This window comes from Saccostrea echinata, unplaced genomic scaffold (genome assembly GCF_033153115.1).
Source record: "Saccostrea echinata isolate AGI-Se365-2 ecotype Australia unplaced genomic scaffold, CSIRO_AGI_Sech_v1 ptg000029l, whole genome shotgun sequence".
NCBI classification, from domain to species: Eukaryota; Metazoa; Mollusca; class Bivalvia; order Ostreida; family Ostreidae; genus Saccostrea; species Saccostrea echinata.
Genome location: NW_026889778.1, coordinates 44,695,301 through 44,701,807, shown reverse-complemented (window position 1 = coordinate 44,701,807; position 6,507 = coordinate 44,695,301). Strand labels below are relative to the sequence as shown.

At 32.4% G+C, this 6,507-nt stretch overlaps 1 long non-coding RNA gene across 1 annotated transcript; it reads right to left on the bottom strand.

Moving 5' to 3' along the window:
• Nucleotides 1-300: 300 nt before the first annotated feature.
• On the bottom strand, nucleotides 301-6,094 carry LOC133194866 (uncharacterized). The gene is made up of 3 exons (XR_009722196.1): nucleotides 5,871-6,094; nucleotides 1,402-1,515; nucleotides 301-1,303 (listed from the first exon to the last, which is right to left on the bottom strand). It is a non-coding gene; the product is annotated as an uncharacterized LOC133194866 (long non-coding RNA).
• Between the last annotated feature and the right edge of the window lie 413 nt (nucleotides 6,095-6,507).

Genomic DNA, 6,507 nt, shown 5'->3' with positions numbered 1-6,507 from the left:
ACTATGGAACAACCAATATACCAATATATAGAAATATTTACCTCCTGGAGAATATTGATATACTATTCAAGCTCAGTAGCCCTTTTCACAAAAAATCTTACGACTAAGATTAAAATTTTCCAATTCTTCTTTATGTACCTAAATTGAAGTATGTTACAAAAAATCTTATATTTCTATTACATTACAGTATATTGAGAATTATTCTTCTGAAAAAATAATTTTCTTTACTAAACAAAGAAATTACAGAGTTGTAAAATTTTAATCTTACTCGTAAGAATTTTTGTGAAAAAGGCTACTGATACTATAATTAACAAGCATTTTGACAATCTAAAAATAAATTATTAAATTTTAGAACTAAAATTTGATTTTATTAACTTTGTTAGTGTAAAAATCCTTCAAAAAATCACACAAAATACGAAATCTGATGTACAGGTTCTAGACAGACATTACGTGAAAAATTGATGTCACTTTATAATTCTTTTTTTCCTATAGAACAGATATATATTTTATCACCTCTGACTTGTGAACATGACTGTTTAGTCTTTATTTATCATTTATTGCATAATTGAGTTTTAATAAAACATAATTTCACCACGCCAATTTAATTTCTTGTTCGTCGCACATCTGGTGAAAAAAGTAAGAGCGGGCAAGAGATTAAATAATAATATTATAACTTTTTCGTATGCAAAATTTTTAGGCATAACATGAAAGAAATTGAGTGACAATTATATTTTTTCTACTTTTTTCTGATTTGTAGTAAACAGATTTAAATTATCAAAAATAGAGCGGAAATAAAACAGAAACTGGCACAGAATTTCCCAGGTGCAGGAGATTTAAATTAATATTATTTGTATAGCTTTGTTCAAATAAGAGCATGCGGGTCTGACAAGCAAAATATTAAATTGGAATGGCTTTTGTATTTGATTTTATCTATGAAAATTGATAATGGCACATGTCACGTATTCACATCAAAACTTATCACATTATCACTTTTGGAATTGCAAAGCAGTGTATCAATAGACTTTTCATATTTGAAACTAATTATTTTTTTTTTCTGCATAATAAAGCATAATTCAAAATGTACCGGTAGTATTTTCAGATTAAGATGGACTTAACTGTAGAAAAAGACAGTTTTATATTCAGTCCATATATCAGCTTCAGAGCAAATAATTAACCACACACACATGAACACCATTAGGGTCTTGGCTTATCTGCGGAAAAAGTTTATATTCTGCAAAATGGTCTTCACTGGTTTGTGGAACATGTGCAAGTTTTCCATCAGGGTCTGCCTCAATAATCCACTCTAAGGAACATGCAAAGAAGAACTGACAATGTAATATAAGTTATGCTACAAGCCTTGTATTGAAATTTCCTCCTATATTTCAGAAGAGTTACACATACCTGTACTAAAATGCCTAAGCTGTTGAACATGTGAATTTACAAGGTCCTGACTAGTCTGTACAATCTGTGGAACATGTAGAAATGCTGCAACAGGGTTTGCCTCCAAAATGCTTCCTATAATATATGTGCAAAACAAAATTAATTGTGATTATATTTATGCCTGCAACTACATTCAGATACCTTTAATGTAAGCTATTTTGATGCATTTGAATAGAAATTTAACATGCTATTAAATAAATGTTTTTAACATAAAATAAATTAATAAAAAGTATCAAATAAACTAATTGTTTTTTTATATAACACTAAACAGCAAGGGCAATGGTCACCCAGGTGTAAATTGTACAATCAACTGAGAAGTCCTATTAGGTAGACCCTAATTGTAAGGACCATTATGACAATTTATCAAAGGATCTTGGATCAGGCTAAACAAGAAATATACTTAAACTTCAAAGTTCGCAGAAATGTTCTTTCTATAAATATCTACTTGATGGGTTTTACCTACCGTATTATTTAAGAAATTCAATTCTGACTAAGTTTCAAACATAGGTAATCAGAGATTACAGAGCTCACCTCAACGAATGTTGTCTTTAAGTAAGGCAAAGTCCCACACTAAACTAATAATCTAGGAGTGTGCATCCCTAGATGCAACATTTATGCAATTTTGGTCTGATAGGGCTTGCAGTTACTTGGGAATAGACTTATCTGAAAACTTAAAACTAGTCACTCATCCAGAAAATGTAATTCAAATCCAGCATCCGAAGCAAGTTTTGAGATTGTCCGTCCCTTGATGCATCATCCATGCGATTTGGTTCAGATAGGCCTTATAGTTACTTGGAATGAGATCTGCTCCAAAAACTTTAACCTGGTTACTCATCCGGAAAATGTAGGTCAGATCCAGCATCCGAAGCAAGTCCAGTAGTGTGCATCCTTAGATGTATCATCCATGCAAGTTTAGTCAATATAGGGCTTATAGTTACTTGGAAATGACATCTGCTCCAAAAACTTTAACCTGGTCACTCATCCCAAAAATTTAGGTCAGATCCAGCATCTGAAGCAAGTCCAGTAGTGTGCATCCTTAGATGTATCATCCATGCAAGTTTGGTCAATATAGGGCTTATAGTTACTTGGAAATGAGATCTGCTCCAAAAACTTTAACCTGGTTACTCATCCGGAAAATGTAGGTCAGATCCAGCATCCGAAGCAATCCAGTAGTGTACATCCTTAGATGTATCATCCATGCAAGTTTGGTCAATATAGGATTCATAGATACTTGGAAATGACATCTGCTCCAAAAACTTTAACCTGGTCACTCATCCATAAAATATAGGTCAGATTCAGCATCCGAAGCAAGTCCAGTAGTGTACATCCTAAGATGTATCATCCATGCAAGTTTGGTCAATATAGGGTTCATAAATACTTGGAAATGACATCTGCTCCAAAAACTTTAACCTGGTCACTCATCCATAAAATATAGGTCAGATTCAGCATCCGAAGCAAGTCCAGTAGTGTGCATCCTTAGATGTATCATCCATGCAAGTTTGGTCAATATAGGGCTTATAGTTACTTGGAAATGAGATCTGCTCCAAAAACCTTAACCTGGTCACTCATCCGGAAAATATAGGTCAGATCCAGCATCCGAAGCAAGTCCAGTAGTGTGCATCCTTAGATGTATCATCCATACAAGTTTGGTCAATATACTGTAGATTCCTAAATATACGCGAGGAATAAATTATCGCGTAATTACGCGAGAAGCACAACTCGCGAAATAAAATTACTCGCTTTTATTTTTATGGTGTTGAAATCAATGTAAAATATCTCGATCAACCGTCCACTCGCGAATTATTGTATCGCGATTTGACGTAAAAGAGTCATTTCGCGAAAATAAGTACTCGCAAAAAATAAGGAATCTACAGTAAGGCTTATAATTACTTGGAAATGACATCTGCTCCAAAAACTTAAACCTAGTCACTCATCCGGAAAATGTAGGTCAGATCCAGCATCCGAAGCAAGTCCAGTAATGTGCATCCTTAGATGTATCATCCATGCAAGTTTGGTCAATATAGGGCTAATAGTTACTTGGAAATGAGACCTGCTCCAAAAACTTTAACCTGCTCCAAAAACATTAACCTGGTCATTCTTTAGCTGAAATTCCAGCATCTGAAACCTTGACTGGTACAATAAAACACACTAGAAGCATCCTCCATGCACCTCTGACTAATATAGGCCATAGAAGTACTTGAAAAGAAAACTGCTCCAAAAACCTTAACCTGGGACGCCGACGCCGACGCCGAGGGTATTACATAAGCTCCCCCAACTTCGTTGAGGTGAGCTAAAAATGTATATCAAAGTTAAGATTATTTTCACACCTTTTAGCTATTGAAACTGGATATAATAAAGCAAACAGAGCCCACTGGAAATGTTTTTTTTTTGTGTCATACTTGTGTCAAGGATGAATATCATTTTCTACTACCGTATATACTCGGCTATAAGTCGGTCCGCCTATAAGTCGGTTGTATTTTTTGAGGTTATTTTGGAGGAATTTGCCATTGACCCGCTTATAAGTCGGTACAACTTTTTTGCCAGAATCAGTTGACAATTTCAAATCAATGGTGTAATGTTTTAACCTGGTTTTGATCAATATTTTTAGAAATGACGCCGATATTTAATTTTAAATCATAAGAAAAATATATAATACACACTTAAAGATAAAAATAAAATTATTAAAATATGTAAATACTTGTGTTTATGTGTAATCTTAGAATACATAAATGATATAATATATCCAGACATTGTTCAGTGAAAATCATTGGAAATGTTTATAAAATACTACATTTCGCTCTCCAGAAAAATACAAATCTTTTTATGACTCGCCTATAAGTCGGACATAGAGTTTTGGACCAAATTTTAACTCCCAAAAAACCAACTTATAGGCGAGTATGTACGGTAGTATGTCCTGTTTATCGAGATTATCAAAGCAAATTATTTCTTTTTAAAAAAAACATCCTTACATATAAATTACTGCAATTGTTCAATACTAAGAACTTTAAGGATATGTGTAACCTAGGTAAATATATTTATTACAGCATGAGGCAAAGAGGTGATCCTGTACATATAATCAAATATCAAGGTGATCTTGTAATCCAATAATAATATTCACTCTAACCTTGTCTTAGAGGTATTATTTTCAATAATTTACTTTATTTAGGCCAAAAAAAAATAACAGTCTTGTTTTTTTTAAATTTTGGAAGGAAAAAATCGAGAATTTCCAGAATTTCATCATTCTGTCACCATAATCGTTTTCCGTGTTAACACAAAACAAGCATTTCATGAAATTCTTGTTTTAAATGTGGACTTTCATAGAATACCACTTGAGTTTAGTCAAAAGACATGAAATTTGATTTTAAAAGACAATATTGACCTGTGACATGTTTAATTTTATCTTTTATTAGTTCATATCCAAAAAATGTTGTCGAAAAAAAAAATAAAATGAAAATATAAAATAAAATAATTTTCCTACCTACCTACCCTATTTTTTTTCAGGCTGGTAGCAGGAAACAAGACTATTTTTTTTTTGGTCTTATCTAAAATATGGATCACAAAAAGATGTTGTTTTTTCCCCATCAATTTAATTAATTCATCATTTTCACCAATTGCTATTTTCCTATTCTTGGGAAAAAAGTTCACAAATTAATATATTTCAATGTATATGATGTAAACTTCAGAAACTTGCATCTGCTGAACATCAATTTTAGTTTGTCCGCAAAAAAAAATCATTAATCATCAAGTCGTAATGTTACGACAGCATGCTTTAATAATGACTACTTGTACAGTTTGATGGAACCACGGACCTATATTATATGTCCCTGACAGAATGGCATCCAAACGTCAAAAACTTTTTAGAACCTGACCTTGTTATTGACACATTTGGTCAATTGCTTGCATATTACAACTAATTAAGTGTTTTGGCAGCATTAATAATGACTGTTTAATGGGTTAGGTACGTACTATGTAATAATAAGTAAACATGACAAACAGCTGGCAAAGTCCTGTCTCAATAATTGTCAAACTTGGTATTTTCTTTTGAATAAATTTTAATTCTAGGATCAGTCTTCTTGTGTGGTTGTGGTTGTATTAATAAAAATATTTCCTTAAACCTAGCAAATTGTTTATAGTCACAGTAATACCTTACATCTTTGATTTAGTAAAGACATAAAACATACAGGGTGTTTGTTCCTTGTTTTACTAGTGTTATTCACAAAATATTTTCATTATGGCAAGTGAAATATTCTGAAATGGTGGCCAAAATTTTTTTTGGTCCTCATTTAGTGACCTGAAAGTAAGTGTGACTTGGAACACTGTTGGGTAAAACATTTTTCATCTCTTGACCTCTCAAGAACATTGAAAAAAAAAAGCACTACAAAGAGGATGCAGCGTGTCAAATTTGAAAATCCATTATTCTAAGTATTTACCTGATGAGTGATGAACTCCAAGGAAGATTGTCCATCGGGCATGGGATCACCATAGTCATATCTGATCTCCTTCCCTCTATCAATATCCCTTCTTGCAAAGAAAAAGCCTGGAGTAGTTGTTAAACACTTTTAACTTCTCATAACATGCATAAGATGGGGTTGTCTATAGCTGCATCATTAACGTACCTTCCAAGCCTTTGGAAGCTGTCAGATGCATCAATGCTTGTAAAATGATAATGAAAACCATAAATAAAATGTTTAAAGTTACATATAAACAAAATAACATATATGATGAAATATTAGCACTGCAGGAACAATACAGGTGTTATGCAACAATCATAATATAGTAGTCACAATATATGAATCACAATGTATTTTTCCAAAAAATAATTCTTGTTTCATACAATTTGCAAGAGTAATAAAAATCCCTGCCACAGCATGATATTGTTCAATTATCGTACACATTTTAGAGTGCAAGAAAATTATGTTATTCTTTACTCTAAAAAATTGTCATCCTAGTGAGACATGACACTTTGCAATTTGTTGTAAAGATATAAAAATCCAAATAAAAAATATTACGCAGCAAGGTTAAGGATGCCCACAGGAAATAATACGCCTAAAAATATTCCGAGAAAAT